General features: G+C 39.5%; 1 protein-coding gene across 1 annotated transcript in view; it reads left to right on the plus strand.

The window, feature by feature from the left end:
* Scmh1 (Scm polycomb group protein homolog 1) overlaps positions 1 to 20,295 on the plus strand; it is a 92,370-nt gene that overhangs the window by 35,638 nt on the left and 36,437 nt on the right. The gene's annotated exons all lie outside the window — the stretch shown is intronic.

The raw sequence follows: 20,295 nt of genomic DNA on the forward strand, positions 1-20,295 counted from the left end.
GGCCAGAAAGACCAGACTAAGAGGGCAGAGACCTTCCGCAGCATTTCCAGCATATACCCTTTCTCTTTCCCTCCAATAATGCTTCTGGCTCCTCCCTCCTGCCTCAGTAGGTCCCACAGTGAGAGGTTTAGTGAGCTCCTGCCCTGACTAGGAAGCAAGTGACACAATGTGGAAGGAATGTGATTATGCAATCCTTTTCAGAAAACAAGATGTTTCCTGTATGTAAGCCTGTTTGTTCCCTTTCTGATAATAATGTCTCCTCCATTTTTCCTACCTTCTGGTCACTAGTATGCAAATGTTTAAAAATTCAAAGTAAAATAGGAATGTTTCTTGTTGTGGTAAGAAAAAGTAATGCTTACTTAATGTTTTTTCAAACATATTGTTTGATTTATTTTCCCTGTAACTTTAAATTAGGGATAATTATTTTCAGATACATTTTACTTAGGAGAAAACTGAAGCTTAAAGTGACTTGGTACATGCTATGTGAGGAAAGACAACTGTCAGGCCAGTACACTGAGCTACACTGCCCTTACACATCAGCCCCACACATCACTTCAGTTCTCCTCCACAGGCCTGTACATTTTTTAAAATTATTAACTAATTAATTATTTTCCCAGCCCAATCACGGTTTCCTCTCTCTCCCTCTTTTCCTCCCAGTCTGTCCCCACAAACTCCCTTCCCCCTCCCCCATCCACTCCTCTTTCAGAAAAGTATAGGACTTCCTTGTATATCAGCCAGCTGTGGCATATCAAGTTGCAATAAGACTAGGCAGACTAGGCACCTCCTTTCCTATTGAGGCTGGATGAGGCAACTCAGTAGGAGGAAAGGGTCCCAAAAGTAGATAACAGAGTCAGAGGCAGCCCTTGTACCTGTTAGGAGTCTCACAAGACCAAGTAGAGAGCCTAGGTTAGTCCCATGCAGGGGCTCTCTCGTTGGGATTCAGTCTCTGTGAGCCCCTATGAGCCCAGGTTAGTTGATTCTCTGGGTTTTCTTATGGTGTCTTTGACCCCTCTGGCTCCCATGTCCTTCCTCCTCCTATTCCACAGGATTCCCAGAGGTCTGCCTACGGTTTGGTGTGGGTCTCTGCATCTGTTTCTGTCAGTTGCTGGGTGAAGCCTCTCTGATGACATTTGAGGCCTGTACTTTTCAAAGTTTCATTTGAGATCCTAGATTTGGCCTTCCAGGTCCTGACAGGAAATAGCAAAGAGACTGTTTATATTAACAGAGCTCTGAGTAGGTTCTAGGCTCAGTGTCTTTGAACAAATCATTCTGAATGAGGGAGGCTTAAGTAGGGCTTTGAAGAGCCTTGGTCTTTAAAAGTCCCTTAATAATCTTGGGCACAGGTAGCTAGTGACTCATAACTTTGTCCCCTACTTGATTCCAGAGAGTCAGTTCACCTACTGCTCAACTCTGCTGTTCACAACCTCTTCTTCTCTCCTTTACTAAACCAGGCATATGCCTGTTAGCTCCTAAACTCATGGCTGCAGCTACTAAGTAGCCAACTAACTCAGGGTTCTTGGTTATAAAAAGTAATAGGTTTTCTCCCCCTCCTCCTATAATAAGTTTCTCTGCTGACACAGTAAGCCAGATCAAGTCGGACTGAAAAAGTATAATAACAGGTTTATTTGAGCAAAGCAACTCTGGAGAAAGTTCTCCAGTCCCAGAGATGGAGGCTGGAGAAGCCGCACCCACAAACGAAAGCAGGGAGACTTTATAGGTTTTAGGTAAAGGGTGATGACATGTCTGCCATAAGCTGGGTTTGTGCCCAGGTATGGTCAAAAGCTGAGCACTTTAGGCAGGGACTTGGGTGGCTGGCAACTTCAGGGTAGGAAGCTGCAGTAGCCATCAAGAATGCAGAACTGGGTTTTTGGGCACCTTTCCTTTGCTCAGAGACTCTGGTTTGGAGAGAGATGGGGGAGGGAGGGAAGGAGGAAGGAAGGAAGGAAGGAAGGAAGGAAGGAAGGAAGGAAGGAAGGAAGGAAGCCTTTCAGGGTCATTCAGAGATGAGCAAGAGGTTCCAACCAAACAAAAAGCAAAGGCTTTTATTTGATTTTTTAGCTTATCATTTTTAAGCAACTCAAAACTAAAACAGTGCATGCTTTATTTTTAAATGCAAAAGGTAAAAGAAAGAATTCGTCGCACTTAGCATACTAATCAGGCCTCAGTCATCATAAGTCATTTAACTTCTCCTTGCTTTGATTTGATGCTAGTTTCAACATAGCTTAGTTCTTAAGTACTTTTATAAGATGAAGAAAACAGATATATTCTATATCATACTCATTTTTTATTTAAAAAAAATCAATATATTGCTATTCTGGATTATACCACACATTATTCTGTTAATTGGGACTGTCTGCTCAAATCCAGTGTCCTGTGGAGGTACCACCTTTGAGCACACCTGCTGATGTACATGGTTAGCCAGACTTCTTCCATCTTTAATTCACCTACCTGTGACAGGTTTCACTGTGCAAAGAGAGAACTTAAAAATATGACTCAATGCTTTGGTTAGGTGCATTATTACCCTCATCTGGATGGTAAGCAGTTAATTGTTTACAGACCAGTCTGTCAGAATGTATCTTAATTTTTTTCTTCTGTAAAGTGTCTTTTCTTTTTGTTGTTCTTGTAAAACTAAATAGCGAGCAATGTGTCTTAGTTACCGTTTTATTGCTGTGAAGAGACACAATGACCAAGGCAACTCTTATAAAGGGAAGAATTTAATTGGGGACTTGCTTAGTCCATTATCATCATGGCAGGGAGCATGGCAGCAGGGAAAACAGCAGCAGGCAGATATGGTGCTGGAGAAGTAGCTAAGAGCTAACTACATCCTGATCCCTGATCTGTAGCCTCAGAGAGACAGAGAGACCGAGACAGACTGGACCTAGTATGGGTTTTTGAAACCTCAAAGCCCATGCGCAGGGACACACTTGCTCTAACAAGGCCACACCTACTCCACAAAGGCCATACCTCCTAATCCTTCTAATCCTTTCAAATAATGCCACTCCCTGATGAGTAAGCATTCAAATATATGAGCTTATTCGTATTCAAGCCACCACACAATGCTACAGTCACTTTCAGATTCTGAGACACAAAGGGAGTTGCTTACAATATAATCCCAGACTATAGATGGGAAGGATAGAGACAAGAACAGCACAGCTAAGGCCCACTTCAGATCATATCTGAGGTGTTATTAACTGGGTTAAGGGGACCCTGCTTTTAGAGGTCACAGTTTTGTGAGTAGGTAGACCTCTTGTAACATTAGAGGACCAATGCAGCAAAGGATCTTTAACCTAGGTTGGAGGACTGGAGGTTGAAGATCAGGAAAGTTCCAGATTAAGGAACAACTAAGCTAAAACCTGAGGAATGAAAAAATAGAGGCAGAGTTCTAGCTAGCAGTGGAAACAGATGAGTAGGCCCAAAATTTTGTTCTTGGTGGTGGTTTATTTTATTTTATTTTATTTTTTTAAATAAAAAAATATTATGTGTATGAGCCTTTTGCCTTCATGTATGTCTGTGCATGCCTAGTGCCAGTAAGGGCCAGAAGACAGCATCAGATATGAGGAACTAGTGTTACAGGTAGTTATGAGCCTCTGTGTAGATGCTGAGAAGTGAACCTGGGTCCTGTAGAAGAAGAGCCAGTGCTCTTAACTGTTGAGCCATCTCTCCAGCTCCTGTGGTAGTTTTTAAGACAGGGTCTTGCTCTTTAGCCCCAGTTGGCCTGGAACCCACTATGTAGACCAGGGTAGCCCAGAACTTGCAACCATTTTCTTGCTTCCTGGGGGCTAGGATTACAGATGTACACCACTCTACCTGGCTCCCAGGGTTTAAAACAATAAAATAAAGAAGTAAAGTTGAAGACAGAAAAATAAAACTGAGTTTCTAGATCATAAGAGGAGGAGCAGAGACGAGACTAAAAAGCAGGGCACATGAAATGCAAAGCTTCCCACAGTGGCCACTTGACAGACCTGGGTCTTTACCTTATAAGCCATGAAGACTGTTGAATTGTTGAAAGTGGCAAAGTTACAGGTCAGGTTCATGTTCAGGAGAGCAATCTTGGCAGCACAGGATGGATGGTGTTCAGAACTGACAACAAGAGGAGTCAACCAACTAGCAAGCACTAAAGTCTAGTATTCCAGGTGACAGAGGAGAAGCAATGCAGGGAGAAAGATGATTGAGAGAAAGGCTGGAGCCATACCTCTCTCTGTTAAGGATGCTGAGATGGAAGTCTTGACGTTTATTTAAGAAACTATCCCTATACACTGTGAAATCAGTTAAGGATGTCAGTATAAGCATTAATGAAGCGCTAAAATTCCCTTTTCTGTCTCAAGAAATTTAGTTTTTTTAAACCTAAATCTGTGTTAAATGGAAATAGTTTATTAAGTACAACTTTATATCCCTTGCATATGTCACAACATAGTTACTCAGTAATTTTGTTGGGTCAGGTAGGTTATACTACTGTATGTTCTGATTCCATCTCAGTTTATCCTCATGTGAAGTCATCGTTCAGACATTATTCACTTGACTATGGAAATGGCAATACTGCTTATATTTACTAACATTGTATGAGCAGATTAAAGGCCGTTTTAACTAGTATTCTTTTTCTAATTTTGGAAACTTGATGGCCAGCATTAAGAATGGCACATACCACCTCCACGTTTATAAATACTTGTGCATCTCTATACATGGACTACCCCCTGACTCTACTCAGATTCCATTTCTAATAATCTATAAGACATGGTCCTTGCAGGAAACTTCTGATAGCTAGGATGCTCCTCTGAGTCTCTTAAGGAAGTATTCAGTAACCATGCCAAAAAGAACAAAAAGGGAAAAGGTATGTAAATCTTGGTTAATGAGTAAAGTAAATTCTTTTATACACTGGATGAGAACAGCTGCTTTTCTCTTTTTCTCTTTTTACCCCTTACCTTTTATAGTTCTGGCACATGGCACATCATTGCTAATAAACTGTCTCCACTGTTTCCCTGAACTAATATACTATTTTCTTCTTCAGTTCACACAAAATACACAATGTATTGGCCTTGTGATCTCATCAAACTCAGTGATGCACTTTATCATTACTTTGACCTTGACCTTTATTTACTAATCTCCCCAACATGTATAGAGCATCTCCTATTAGCAGTGAGAGGCTCAGTGAAAGTTGTAGAAAATGTCTACCCTAAAGGTAGATTGAAATTTGAAATAAAAAGGTGGGTTTGTAGATGCAAAGCCCCATAATAAATGGCCTACTGTGTCATAGTTATAGCTAAATTAAAATGCCCAGGCATCCCAATTAAAAGGAAGTTATACATTCAGGCATGGAAGTATTCAATTTTGATCAGGAAAAAAATAATCTTTTTTGATGTGAGATTTGTACAATGAGCCACTGTTCCATAAGTAATCCTCTCTTGATTGCATGTTTATGGACACAAATAGAAATAGAAACATGGGAAAATGAGATGTAGTACTCACTATTTTATGAAGCAGACAATGTGGGTTCTCCCACTCGTTCTGGTTATATTTGCTCAGATTGCCAACATCTTTAGATACATAGAAAAAAACAGGAGAGGCATGCCTCTCTTCTAAATACCTTAATCTGCCCCTCAGTGTTGGCAGTCACCCCTTCTGCCCTTGCTGATGCCCAGACGCTTGAGAATGGTAGCAGGTTTGGGTATAAATAGTAGTATCTTTCAAATTCCTGAAAACAGAGAGGTGTGACTTAAGCCATTCACAGAGTTGATCAAAACTGCCATTTTCTTGGAAATATATAGAACTCATGAAGGTTTGATTGACAGGCTTTTATTGTATCATGGACCAGGATCAGTGCATACTGACTTTAAGACCCCTCTGCTTTTTAAATTTTTATTTCATTAAATATTTTATCAAAGTATATAGTGTATCTTGATCCTATCCTTGCCTCGCTTCCCCACTCTAACTCTTCCAAGGAACCCCAATCATATCTCCCTCCCAACTTCATGTACTTTTATATTTGTTTTTTTATTCACTTATTTAACACACTGAGCCCAATAGTACTGCCTGTATATGCAAGAGCCACTTTGGCACAGGGAATCTAGGAGTCAACATACTCGTGGGGAAAACAAAAGACTCTTCCCTCCCTAGTAACCATCAGCTGCTAAGCTTCTCAGCTAGGGGTGGGGCCTTTAGGATACCCTCTCTGCTCCGTGCTGGAATTTTTAAGTGGGTTAATTTTGTGCAGAGCTTGTGTAGGTAACCACAGCAGCTATGAATTCCTGTGCACAGCAGCCATGTCATGTCCAAAGGTCAGCATTTCACATCACTCCTCCCCACCCTCTGGCTTTCTCTTTCTTTCCATTCCATCTTTGGAGATGTTTTCTGAGTTCTGGGAGAGAGGTGGTACAGCTGTCCATCTAGGCTGAGAACTCACAGTTGCTTGGTCTCAGCATTTAGATGTGCCCCCTTAAATAAATTAGTCTTAGGAAATCAATAATCTTTGTGTTAGTAAAATCCCCCTAGATGATTTGGGAGGAAATATTACAGTTATAAATGATCGTTTCTGGGTCTTAATAATAACTGACCAGAGGAAAAATGTAACCATATGTTTATATCAAGAACACAAGAATTCAGCAAGCTCTTAAAGCAATGACAAGAGGTTATGAGGAAAATATGATAAGACGGTAAGAGTTTGATTGTGAGGATTAAAATTTATTGTCTTGAGGTTGGAGATACAGCTCCATAGAAGAGCACTTGCTTAGCATGTAAAAAGCTCTGGGATTCCTTAGCTCCACATTTTAAAAACAGTTATTCTTAGGCTAAGGAAAGCTGGACTGTGTTTATATGACCATGGTTGATCAATGCATGCTTCGTCAGTGTTCTATCATGGTACCTCTCGGAGTAGCCTGGATGGACTTGGCCAAACAGGTTAGCAGCTCATCTGACAAGATATAATATGGCCCTCTGCTTTCTGGATCGCTCTTTTTACTTTCAACTTTGGTCAGCTAAGTCTGTCATACCTTTGAGTTTTGGTTACTTGAGGCTTTTAAAGTTGACTTGTGACCTCATCATGTATGATTTTAGTTATCTTTCTACTTCCCCGCTTGGAAGTCTGGGGAAATGTGGTATCTTTATAGTTGCAGAGGTCCTCTCCCCAGGCCACAGGGATGAGAGTCAGCAGTATAAAAAGGAGTAGGACATGGAGTGCTGAAGGGTTGGCTAGCTGGAAGCAGGGGCAGCCAGGCTTATCAAGAAAACTAAATCAGAGTAATAAGAGTTTCAGCCTTGGCATAAGCCCAGCTAGTAACACAGAACAGAGCCCAGCCAAGCTGAGCAAAGCTAAGAGAGAACATAGCTTCTAAACCACATTGCTTAAAGTAATGTGTAGCTAGAGTTTTCCTGCCTGGCCCATGGTCAGACAAATCTCTATCACCTGCCAGTCCCACAGCCGCTCAGACCCAACCAAGTAAACACAGAGACTTATATTGGTTACAAACTGTATGGCCGTGGCAGGCTTCTTGCTAACTGTTCTTACAACTTAAATTAATCCATTTCTATAAATCTATACCTTGCCACGTGGCTCGTGGCTTACCGGCATCTTCACATGCTGTTTCTCATTGTGGCGGCTGGCAGTGTCTCTCTCTCAGCCTTCCACTTCCCAGCTTTATTCTCCTCCTTGTCCCGCCTATACTTCCTGCCTGGCCACTGGCCAGTCAGTGATTTATTTATTGACCAATCAGCAACACACTTGACAAACAGACCATCCCACAGCAGTAATGAGAGGCAGTTCTAGGCCAGACAGCTTCTCCCTCCTTTAGTTGTTGTTCCCGTTTCATACACACACACACACACACACACACACACACACACACACCACGCGAACACGCATGCATGCACACACACTAGATTGTTTTACATTTTATTAATCTTTCTAATTCCATATGCTTTGTTGTTGCTGTAGAGAAAATAAAACTAAATGATAACTTCTTCTTTGGGACAGATATGACTACTAACTAAGGATTATTTAGAATAACATAGACAGTAGTAGAATCCTAAAGTCCTTTATTATTATATATAGATATGTTTAATTCCTTATCTTCCTTCAGTTTTATCTTCCTTCAGTTTTATGTTCCATGTTTTTTTTTAAGTAATGATATGTTAAACATATTTAGGTATCTTTTTCTATGTCAAATATTAGAGTCTTAAGTTAGGGTCACAAAAATACAAGACTGTCAAAGAAGTAGACTCTTTTTAAGAACCTTGGCTGCATGCACACCAAATATTCTTATTTTTAAAATGTATCTTTCATGTTTAACTAAGAATCTTTCTATTAAAAGCAACCAGAAAACAGTATCTAAGTGGCATTTTGCGTGCTTCCATCATGTTTTTTATATGGAAAACACAGATCCAAGGATCTAAGAGGTCAGCATTATAAAGCATACAGATACAATGTTCCTAACTACAATTATTGTAAACCAGAAGAAATTAGGTTGTTTGTTTGTTTTTTAGCAATTTTCTATTGTTCTTATATGTATGCTATTCTTCAGAAACAGGCTTTATCTGGAGTTGTGACTTGAAGCTCAAAAGTACTCCCTAAGGAAAAGAATGCATGTAATCTATCCAAAGCCTGTGCCTAATGCTTTAGCAACTACATTCAATGTAGATTAACCTCTAAGGACATTAAAAGCAAAACACTAGCCAGGTTGTAGTTGCTCACACCTTTAATCCCAGCCCTCCAAGGCAGAGGCAGGCAGATCTCTGAGTATGAGGCCAGCCTGGTCTACAAAATGGGCTCCAAGACAGCCAGAGTACACAGAGAAACCCTGTCCAAAAAAAAAAAAGCACTGCAAAAACAGTCAGTGACATATACAACAAAATCCTGAAAATCAAATACTAGAGTATAAATTATAGCTATGGATAAGGTACAATTTTAGAAAGTTTAGGTAACAGTATTGTCCTTAGTAAATTATGTTCCTCAGAATATAAATAAATAAGCAAGAGGCTGAAGATACAGTTCAGTTGTATAGTGTTGGCCAGTAAGTGTGAAGCCTTGGGTTAAATCCCCAACACCACAAAAGAAGAAAGAAGAGAGAAGAAATAAAGAGAAACTAATAGTTTTTCTGAAAAACAAAAAGGGATAAAGAAGAATGGGAAATAACTATTTCCAGGGGTTTGGGAAATGAGAACATGGAGGTTTGTTTTATATAAGATGGTCATGGAAAGTTTCACTAAAAGATATCATTTGAGCAGATTTATTGATAACTTGTATAATAAGACTGTTCCTGGGGAGATGCAACATATGGGTCTACTCACTCCAGGTAGGGAGCCCACAACAGTCTGAAGTACAGATACCACTAAAGTCCAGATTGGTGAACCAGTGAGTTTTATTGGGGTTATTTACAGGAATGTGGGTGAGGGGTTACAGGAGCAGAAATGACTCAAAGATAGCTACTTCACCAAAGCTTACCCCAGAATGGGTGACAGCCCAAACCTAAAGCACAGTTCACAGGCTACAGACAGCCCAATAGATTGGGGCAGCTGGTCTGGTCTCAAGAGTCTTCTTTGGCTTATCTGAGCATTTTCTTTATGGCTTGGCTCTTCTGAGAGTGACTCTCAGCAGTCTCTTGTTTATTCTGGGAGGGAGGAGCCTAGTGAATCTGGTTAGTTTCAGAGACTTCCTGAAACTTTTGAGTTGTTTAGCTCCCTGCTTAAAAAACTTCTCTGTAGGGGGAGTATTTTGATCAGTGAGGAAACTGTTACACAACAACGCTTAGGAAAAATAAATTCAGCAACTTTTATGAAACATGTTAGCATTTTTTGTTAATTTCAAACTGATTTACTTGGTATATTATTTCATTTTCAATCTGTGCATGTCTTTTCCAGTAAGGTATGTTTCATGCAGACAACAAAGAGTTTGGACCTTGATTTTACTTCAGCCAGCTGGCCTGAATCTTTTAATTGAAAAATTAAAACATTTAAGAATATTGTTGAGAGGTATTCCCAGACCCCTGTAATTTTGTTGATCCTTTCCTTCCCTTTTCACCTTAGAAGTTTTCTGGTTAACTAAGTAGGCCAAGTTCTATTTTCTTTTTCTGCTTCTCGTATGTTCATCTATTCCTATGATAGTCTCAATACTACTAGCTTTTAAAAATAAAAATCTTTTAACATAATGCTACCTTAACAGAAAATTTGCAGCAGAAATACAAAGAATTTCCCTACATCTTTAACCAAGATTCCCCCCAAATTAGTGTTGTATCAGCCTCTCAATATATAATGCATATTTTTTCTTGATATCTCCATTTCATTACTATATATAGTAACTTCAATTGTGTGATTCAAGCTGTATCTACCAGGTTTCTTTACCACAGAGTTGTTTTTTCCCTTGTAATTATTTATGAGAAAATGTTTAGAGATTATAAATGTCCTGCTCTTCTTCATTACTTTTTCTTAATTTTTCAGTTAGCATACAGAATATTAGATTCAATTATAACATTTTTGATAGAATTCCTGGCCACTCCCCCAGCTACATGTCCAGGGCCTTAGGTCCTATGTAATCTGTGCACTGCATGGTCACATAATTGTGCACAGTGTGATCACTCAATCTATGTGCATTCATGGCATAGCTACATAAGCCCATATGCACGTGTGCAGGGGAATTCATAAAAAGTGGGTCACAGACCCCCTCCCTTCTCTCTCCCTGCATAGTATTCAATAGGCCTAAGCACATCAGCACCACTTAATGAATAGTACAGCACTGCATAATAACTAACAATTTTCATGTGTATATATTATTGTATTTTAAACCTAGATTTAAATCTGAATGCCACATTTGACAGAGAACATGCAATATTTGTCTTTCTACAAATACCTCATTTTTCATCAAATTTTCACCCTATAGTTTGGGCATCTATTGGTAAATCTTGCTTAAATCAATTATTTCTTAATTATTTCCCAATTTTTAATTTTCTCATTTTATTCATATTCATTAACTGAGATGATCCCAAGAAAGTTATTGACAACCATGCTAATTAAGTCAGTTAAAATTTTTATTTCTTTTATTAATGGCCAGACTAAAAGTGGACTCATACCTCTGAAAAGTCTCTTGGTACTCAGGCTCAGAGGTACGGCATTTTTAAAGAAAAATCTCCAATTCCATTAGTGTTTAAAGTGGGGACTAATGACATCTTTTTTTGTAAAGCTCAGTGGTATTTTCCAGATAATACGTAAAGCATTTGGGCCATGGTCAAGGTCATAGACAGTCCCAGAAGGCTTACCGAGGGGAATGTGGCTGTTAGGGGTAGAAGGCTGAGAAGTGACCATGCAGGCCCGAAATAAAGTTAGGGTAGGATAGCATTGCCATAGGCAGTTCATTAACTTGAATTATGCAATAAGAGCTTTCCCTTTTCCCTATTTAGTTATTTAGTACATCAGTGTGAACTCATGGATTCTTACTTAACTAGTTATAATTTGTTACTGTCATCTGTTTAGATGTTCAGACTGTCTTCCATTTAGTGAGTGAAGGCCTCTTGCAATGTAATCATGTGTTCTTGGAGTATGGCTCCATCCTTTTTCCAGTAATCCTATTACTTTCTGATCTAGATGTCCAGGCCACCTTGTATCTTCTACACCCGCCGAATTGTTATGCAAAATTCTACCGGTCTTCTTGAGACTGTACTCCTTTAGAGTCACACTGGTTTTTGTTTTGTTTTCCAGTGTAGATCCTGGACAGCTTTTACCACATTCTCAAAAGTTAATATGGTCAAATTAATTAGCACATGAATTGCTACTCTCAGGGCTTCCTTGATGAGGAAGTTGTGATGGTGAGAGCAGTTCCAGCTATTGGTTGGAGTGTGAGGTACATTGCCTCAGCAGTCAGGAGCAGAGAGATGAATGCTGGTGCTCACCGGTTCTCTCCCTTTCATTCAGAGAGCCATTTCTTTCTTCTAGGCTACATGGCAGTACTAAAGACTAGAATCATACCCAGTTCTACCACTTAACTTTGATGATGCTTGCTTTCCTCATTTGTTAGAGGAAGTACTGTCAGTCTTACAAGATTGTCAAAAAGGCCAAGTGGAACCCCAAGTGTATATGAACTTAAGTATTGTTGATTAGGGGGTTAATTCTTTCCACCTTAGTAGCACCAGAATGTGTCAGATTATATTCATGTCCTTCATCTTTCTCTGAAATAAGATAGTCATTAAATTGGTAAATCACTTACATCTAGAAAAGTGAGAAAATATTGTGCTTAAATGACAAATTCAAGGTCACATCATAAGCATAAGAGATAGAACTAGAATTAGATCCCAGGTCCCTTGATACCATCTTTTTTCCTTTTTTTTTTTTTTTTTCAACTAGGATAATTTAGTTAGAATGTGGCAAGGCAAATCAAGGCTTTCTAATAGGAAGAACTTCCAGATCTTCCCTCAGGTTTAGCTTCTTCAAATCTAGTTATTAAGACGCTGTTAAGTTCTCCTGAAGCCTCATCTCGGTGTTTAAGAACTGTCCAATAGAATTGTTTGTTTTCTTCTGCCTAGATATTTCAGTCTGGTGAAGGCAACTTTCTCCCCAGTTTCATAGTTGTATACTATGCTATGCCTAGCCTTCACAGGAAAAGAGAAGCAAACTATTAGAATTGCTGAAAAGAGCTGGGACAGAGGACTGTTCTTCTCTTGTTATCTGGCTTCATTTCTATTCTATAGCCATGTACTAGATACCAACTGAGAACCTTGTTTGTCAGATGACGGCAGAAATTCCAAAGTGATACATTACTTCCCTATCTCACTTAAGTTCATGGCTATCACTGTCTTGGGACTCATAATAATCCATTTAAAGTGAGGCCATTTGGCTTATTTAGTTACTCAGGTTAAGGTATAGTAAGTAAAATGCTATTTTAATGGGAGTTAAGTTCTTTCTATGTACATGTGTTGGAAGAACTTTCTCACAGTATTGCTGTTGATTTGTGCTGGGACGGTTTGTGGACACTTACATTGTTGTGTTACTTCTCCTGTTGTTAGGACCAAATACCCAACAACAGCAGCTCAAGGAAGGGAGGTTTCCTTGCCTCACAGTCTGAAGGCACAGTAGTCCATCAGGGCAAGGAAAGTGTGGCCACAGAGTGACTCTAGCTTTGGGCAAGATGTGAGGCTCATTGTGTCAGCAGTCAGAAAGCAGAGGGAAGGAATGCTGGTACTCCACTGGTTCTCTACTGTGTACTTTTTATTTGGTCTAAGACCCCAGCCCAAGAAATGGTACCATCTACATTTGAGATAGATCTTCCCATCTCCTTAAAACTCTCTGGAAATACCTCACAGACACACGTAGACATTTGTCTTCTAAAGAAATGTGAATCTCATCAAGTAGACTTGATCAACTATCAAGTATATTCTTAAAGACTTCAAAGCAATTTTATGTGAGTTATATCTTCATGTCACTAGAGTAGAAATTAGAACATTGAACTTTTTAAATATATTTTCCAATTTATTTGTTTTATTTAATGTGTATGAATGTTTTGCCTGCATTTGTGTCTGTGTACCATGTGTGCCTGATGCCCAAGGAGACCAGGCTAGGGTTTGGATTTATGACAGTTGTGAATCGCTTTGTCGGTGCTGGAACAATTTCCAGCAGGTCTTCTGGAAGAGTGTTTTTTAGCTGCTAAGCCATCTCTCCAGCCCCAAATAAAACTTTTTTAAAACAGGAGTATACAAGAACATATTCTATGGAAACAAACCAGGTGTCTGTGAACACATAAACAGATTGAGAAATTGTGGTGTATGCAGACAGTGAAACTCAGTCTAAAAGAAAAGACTGGGCTGAGGGAGGGAGAAAAAGAATGGATAAGAATATGAATATGGGCCGGGCGGTGGTGGCGCACGCCTTTAATCCCAGCACTCCAGGCGGATCTCTGTGAGTTCGAGGCCAGCCTGGGCTACCAAGTGAGTCCCAGGAAAGGCGCAAAACTACACAGAGAAACCCTGTCTCGGAAAAAAAAAAAAAAAGAATATGAATATGAATGCCATTTATAACAATATGGACAGACCCAGAGGGCTTTTCGCTAAGTAAAATAAGCCAGACATAAAAGGATAATACTACATGATTCTACTCATATGAAGTATCTAAGGTAGTCAGATGTGTAGAAGCAGACTAGAATGGCAGTTGCCAAAGGATAGATGAGAGAGAAATGCTGAGTTCTTACTCAGCAGGGATAAAGTTTCAGTGATGCATTGTAAGTTCCAGAGACCTACTGTACAACATAATGCCTATATATGCTCTATGCTTAAGATTTTGTTAGAAATGTAATTCTCATGTGTTTTCTTGTTGTGAAGAGATACCATGACCATAGCAACTCTTTTTTGGGGGGTGGGGTGTTGGGATTTTGGGTTTTTGAGACAGGGTTTCTCTGTGTAGCTTTACACCTTTCCTAGAACTCACTCTGTAGCCCAGGCTGGCCTTGAACTCACAGAGATCCACCTGCCTCTGCCTCCAAGTGCTGGGATTAAAGGCGTGCGCCACAACTGCCTGGCTCACAGCAAGGTGGTGGCTTAAAGTTTCAGAGGTTCAGTCCATTATCATCATGATGGGGAGCATGGCGGTGTGCAGGTAGATGTGGTGCTGCAGCTGAGAGTGCTACATCTTGCAGGCAACAGGAAGTTGACCAAAAGTCACACTGAGGAAAGCTTGAGCAAAAGAGACCTCAAAGCTGCCCCCACAGTGACGTACTTCTCCAACAAGGCCACACCTCTTAATAGTGCCACTGTCTTTGGGGTCTATTTTCTTTTAAACCACCACATGGTGTTAAATGTTCTTATCAAACACACAAAAGAAACTCATGAGACAGAAGAAAACTTTTGGAGGTGATGACTATGTTTTTCACTTTGATTATAGTACCATAAGTATGTCCTTGTATCTAAACTCATCAAGCAATGTACATTAAACATGTGCGTATTTATATACAAAAGAAAGATGTTTTATATTGTTTTTATGTTTGTGCATGTTTTGCATGCATGTATGGCTATGCATTACATATATGTCTCATGTCCAGAGGCCAGAAGAAGGCATTGGACCCCCTGGAACTGGAGTAACCTATGGTTGTGAGCTGCCGCATAGATTCTGGGAATTAAACTTGAGTCCTCTGTAAGAGCAGCCAGTACTCTTAACCACTAACCAATCTTTCTAGCCCCCAGAAAGCTGGGTTGTTTTCTTTCTTTTTTTTTTTTAACTTTTTACTAATGAGTAAACAGTTCAAGAAAAAATGTACACATTTTGTTACCTGTGAGAATAATGATGCCCACAAAGTAGCCTCTGGGAAAGTCCATCATGAAAGAATGAATGTAAAAAGGGAAAGTAATACTGATCACCATTAGAAACAATTTCAACTTTATAGACTCTCAAAAAGGATTTTTAAAATTTTTTTCTTTTTGTATCTCTGTGTGTGTGTGCATGTTCATGTGTACAGGTAAGTATATACAAGTGTGCACATGAGTTTGGAGAGCAGAGGACAAACTTGGGTACCATTCCTGTTCAGGCACTGTCTTGGTTTTTAGAGATGAGGTCTCTCACTGGCTTAGGGCTTATCTGATTAACCTAGGCTGGCTTATCAGCCCCAGGGATTCATCTGTTTCCATCTCCTCAGCAGTATGTTAACAAGCATATACCACCATGCCTGGCTTTTTATGTACATTCTGGAAGTCAAACTCAGATCCTCATGCTTAGGCAGCAAGCACTTTACTAATTAAGCAGTCTGTCTAAAAATCTCCAGACCACACTCTGAGAACTGCTATCTTCATTACTTTTTTTTGTTTGTTTGTTTGTTTGTTTAGCTCAGGCTGACCTTGAACTCACCACAGTCTACCTGCCTTGGCTTCCCAAGTGCTTGTGTTGTAGATCTGAGCCACCATTCTTAGCTTACACAGCATATAAATACCCTCTGCCTTCTCTTTTTAAAATGTATGTGTGCTGTAGATTAAACCCATTTTACTAATAGTGCACATTTAGTTCACTTCAATTTGTCAGTTATTAAAAATAATATGAGCATTTTTTACATATGCTGATATACAGGTGCACGCTCCCTGGAGTTTTTACCTATGGTTGGAATTGCTAAATCATAGGGGAACTATATCCTCTGATTGATTCAGCAGTGCATATGATGCCCTACCCTAGTGACTCAGCACCACGCTTGACATCAGATGTTACCAGAATCAGTATGTAAATCTTATCAATTGACCTAATACCCCTTTTCAAAATGTGTCTTCCTTCAGACTAAACCAAACCATATATTGCATTAATTGTATGTTGTGTTCACCTTCAGAGTCTAGAACAGTCTTGTATTTTTCTCTCTGTAACATTGACAAAGCTAATTGTGTTTTAATAACTGAACCTCCGTTTTGGTGTGCCTGACCTCAAGATAATTGATTTGAAGCTGAGATGATAAATATGTGGTATTCTCAGTCCATCACATTAGAAAATAAACTGGGTGTGTTCTGGGTGGGGTGATACTAGCTTTGATCAGTAGGTTGAGGTGCTGCTGCCTTTTCCCCTTTCCTAGAACTGTCCTTTCACTTGGCTTCTTGGAGTTCACACTCTTTTTCTTTTGGATTCACTTTTGGACCATTCTTTAATTTCTTTACTAGCTCTTCTTCTCTCTAACTGATGCACATTAAGTATCTTAGAAACTATCTTTTTCCCTCTTTTCTTGATTATTCATACTCAACAAAATCTCATTTAGTCAAATGATTTTACATACCAGTAAACACACTGATAATTCTCAAATTTTTTCTTCAGTTCTAGCATCTCCTTTGGATTCCAGACTCAGATATATAATTCCCTAATTAACATTTCCATATTTTAATATCTAATAGGCAGCTCACAAGAAACAAGTTTAGAAACTCAATTCCAGATGTTTTCCATCTCAATAAAAGGTATCATTATTCTCAGCTGTTTCAGCTAATAACATTGTTCCATGTATAATTTCTCTTTTTCATTAGGTATGATTTTAATTAGATTGATTTTAATTGAACTTTCAATATGCTTTTGTGGTTTGCTTGCTAATTTTTGACTCTCTAACATCCAGTCAAATCAACTCTTCCTTCAAATGTACTCTGAATCCAATTGCTTCTTCTCTAATAATATTAAGATTTCAATGCACCATTATACTTTGCTGTGTGTTGGGGGGGTGGGGGAGGAGTGTTCATGCATGTGTGTGTGCACGTATTCACATGTGTATAAGGGTACACTCACCCATGTGTGCACATGTGGAGGCCAGAGGTCAACTTGAGGTGTCTTCCTCTATTGCTTTCTACCTGCCCCCTTTTGAGACAGTTCTCTCACTAACCTGGAGCTTGCCTTTTAGGCTAGACTGGGTGGTTAATGAGCCTCTGGAATCCACTGTTTCAGGTGCACGCCACCGGGGTCCACTTTTATCACTTTCATGTGAGTGTTAGGGGTCTTAACTCTGGTCCTCATTCTTGAGCAGCAAGCACTGAGCCTTCTATTCAGCCCTATTCTTTTTCTTTTATTTTGATATAGTTCATTTTAAGTGTCTGGAGGCTCCCTCATAATATCTAACTCACTCAAAGGTACCTACCATCTTATCAATCTATTTTTTCTATTTTCAAACTTCATAAATTGTATACTCTGGCTTTTTGTCAGTTAATTTTTATTTGACTTCTTTCATGTAGCATATTTCTGTGAAATTCAGCTATGTTGTTGCATATAAAAATGGTTAGCAATAGTTCTTTTGTGCTTCTGGTGGTGTTTCTCTGTATGAATATACTACATTCTGTTCTTCTGTTTGTCATTTGGGTTGTTTCCAGCATTTACGTCATGAAAAATGCTGTGATAAATATCCTAGCACATGTCTGTTGGTGACCATATTGTTTATTTATTTCATTGGGTGATAAGGTATACAGCTAAGCAGTTTTCCAGAATGGTTTATATTCAGACCAGCAGTGTTGTATTCTAATTCCTTCACATCCCTCACCATTGTTAGGGATGGATTTCAGTCCTTTTAACTTTGGGAATTTTGATAGGATATAGTAGTTTCAAGTACTTGTATGCCTTTGTATACTATGTTTATATTGATGTATGTAAGTGCTGGAGGTCTGAATTCAGATGTTCCCGCTTATACAGCAAGTACTTTACTGACTGCACCATCCCCCAGCACTCCACATACATACCTTGGTTTTTGAGTTGAGGTCTCTCATTGGCCCACTTCACTAGATAGCTTAGGCTGGCTGGCCAGAGCCCCAGTTGTCTTCCTATCTCTGTCTCTCCCGAGCTGGGATTACAAGCACACACCACAACACCCAGCTTTTGTTTGTTTGTTTGTTCATTTGTTTTGTTTTGTTTTGTTTTCGAGATAGGATTCTCTGTGTAGTTTTGGTGCCTGTCCTGGATCTCACTCTGTAGACCAGGCTGGCCTCAAACTCACAGAGATCTGCCTGGCTCTGCCTCCTGAGTGCTGGGATTAAAGGCGTGTGCCACCACCACCCAGCCCCCACCTGTATTTTTTAGATGGATTCTGGGTTCAGATTTAAGTCTTTGTGCTTGCATAGCAAGCAGTTTAGTGGCTATCCACCCAGCTGGATCTACTCAGTCTTGTGCTATTCTTCTCTAAGCTATTCTCCACATTACTAACTTATATCCAGCCATGCTAACGTCAAACAAACACCAATATCTTCTCACTTCAGAGTGTGTTTGCTATGCATTAGACTTACAAAATAGACTTTGAAAACTCCTCTGTGGGGTCTTCATAGGCTTGTTCCTTGAAACAGTGTGTAAATATTTTCTCTTAAAATAAGCCTTCCCAAACAATGTAGTATCTTTATCCTACATGAATCATAGCATTTGTCACTACCTGATATTATGTTCTATATTTGTTCCCCTTCCATTTCTCCCACTAAGAGATAAACTGTATGAGTGGAAACTGTGTTTGCTCAGTTCACTATTCTATGCCCAGGACTCAAAACAGTATATAACCTATAGCAAGTGCTCAATAACTATTTTTGTAATGAATTAGATATTCTTTATCTCTAAATATTCTCTATTTGAGGAAAAGATGAATAAATGGCATAGAATTAACGTATAATACAGATGTCCACAAAATACTTTAGAAGTGCTGACTTAGTGGTGGCCTGGTCAGAGAAGACTTCAATGAGAATGTGTGGTGGTATTGTGTTCCCCAAAATATTGTTCACCCTAATAAACTTATCTGGGGTCAGAGAACAGAACAGCTACTAGATACAGAGGCCAGAAAGTGGCAGCACACGCCTTTAACCCTATCACTTGGGAGGCAGAGATCCATCCAGATCTCTGTGAGTTTAAAGCCACACTGGAAACAGCCAGGCTTGGTTACTCATGCCTTTAATCCCAGGAAGTGAGCCTTTAAACCCAGGAAGTAATGGCAGAAAGCAGAAAGGTATGTAAGGCATGAGAACCAGGAACTAGGCTGGCTAAGCTTTTAGGCTTTTGAGCAGCACAGTTCAGCTGAGAGGCATCCAGTCTGAGGAAATAGGATCAGCTGAGAAGTTGGCTAGGTGAGGTTGGCTGTGGCTTGTTCTGTCTCTCTGATCTTTCAGTGTTCACCCCAATACCTGGCTCCGGGTTTGTTTTTATTAATAAGACCTTCTAATAATTTGTGCTACAAGAATGTGCTCCTATTTTAAGGTTTGTAAACTAAGTATTGATACATGTCCAACCAAGAATAATAAAGAGCTCAATATATAGGGCAACTAGGATATAAAGGTAGGTGACACAGTATGACATCAGGCAGAACTAGAGTGCAATGCAGAGGCAAAAGCCCAAACTTCTTGGGAATCACAATAAAGACTTCAGATTTTTACCTTAAAGTTAATAAAGAGCAAACACTTTAAGTTGAGGAGAACGATTTCCATTTTCATGTCACTCCCCTCATTGCACTGATCATGCTAAAACCTCAGCCATGTTGACGTAACCTTGGCTGTCGGGGCTCAGTTTGAAAACAGAAGTTCTTGCCTCCCTGAGTAGCCTAGGAGAGGCACCACTTCCTCTTCTTTTAGATCTTTAGTCTCATCAGAAAAAGACTTTAGACTCCTGAGATCTGTCCCAGTTTTGAGCCTCTGGTTCTAGCCACAGGCTTCATCTTGAACTTGGGTCATAATGCTTCTCTAAGATACTTAGGGAAATTTTAAAAATTTTCCTCCATCTACTAGTAATAATTAAAAACTTTCAATTTTAGCCAAAATAAATTCAATTTATTTTGTAATTTTCTAAGCATCTAGGTCAAATGCCAAGGAACTAGGTTCCTAAACAAATTCCTTGGACAGAAATGCAAGTTATTTTTCCTTCTGTCTGGGATGG

This window comes from Peromyscus eremicus, chromosome 2 (assembly GCF_949786415.1).
Source record: "Peromyscus eremicus chromosome 2, PerEre_H2_v1, whole genome shotgun sequence".
Taxonomy (NCBI): domain Eukaryota; kingdom Metazoa; phylum Chordata; class Mammalia; order Rodentia; family Cricetidae; genus Peromyscus; species Peromyscus eremicus.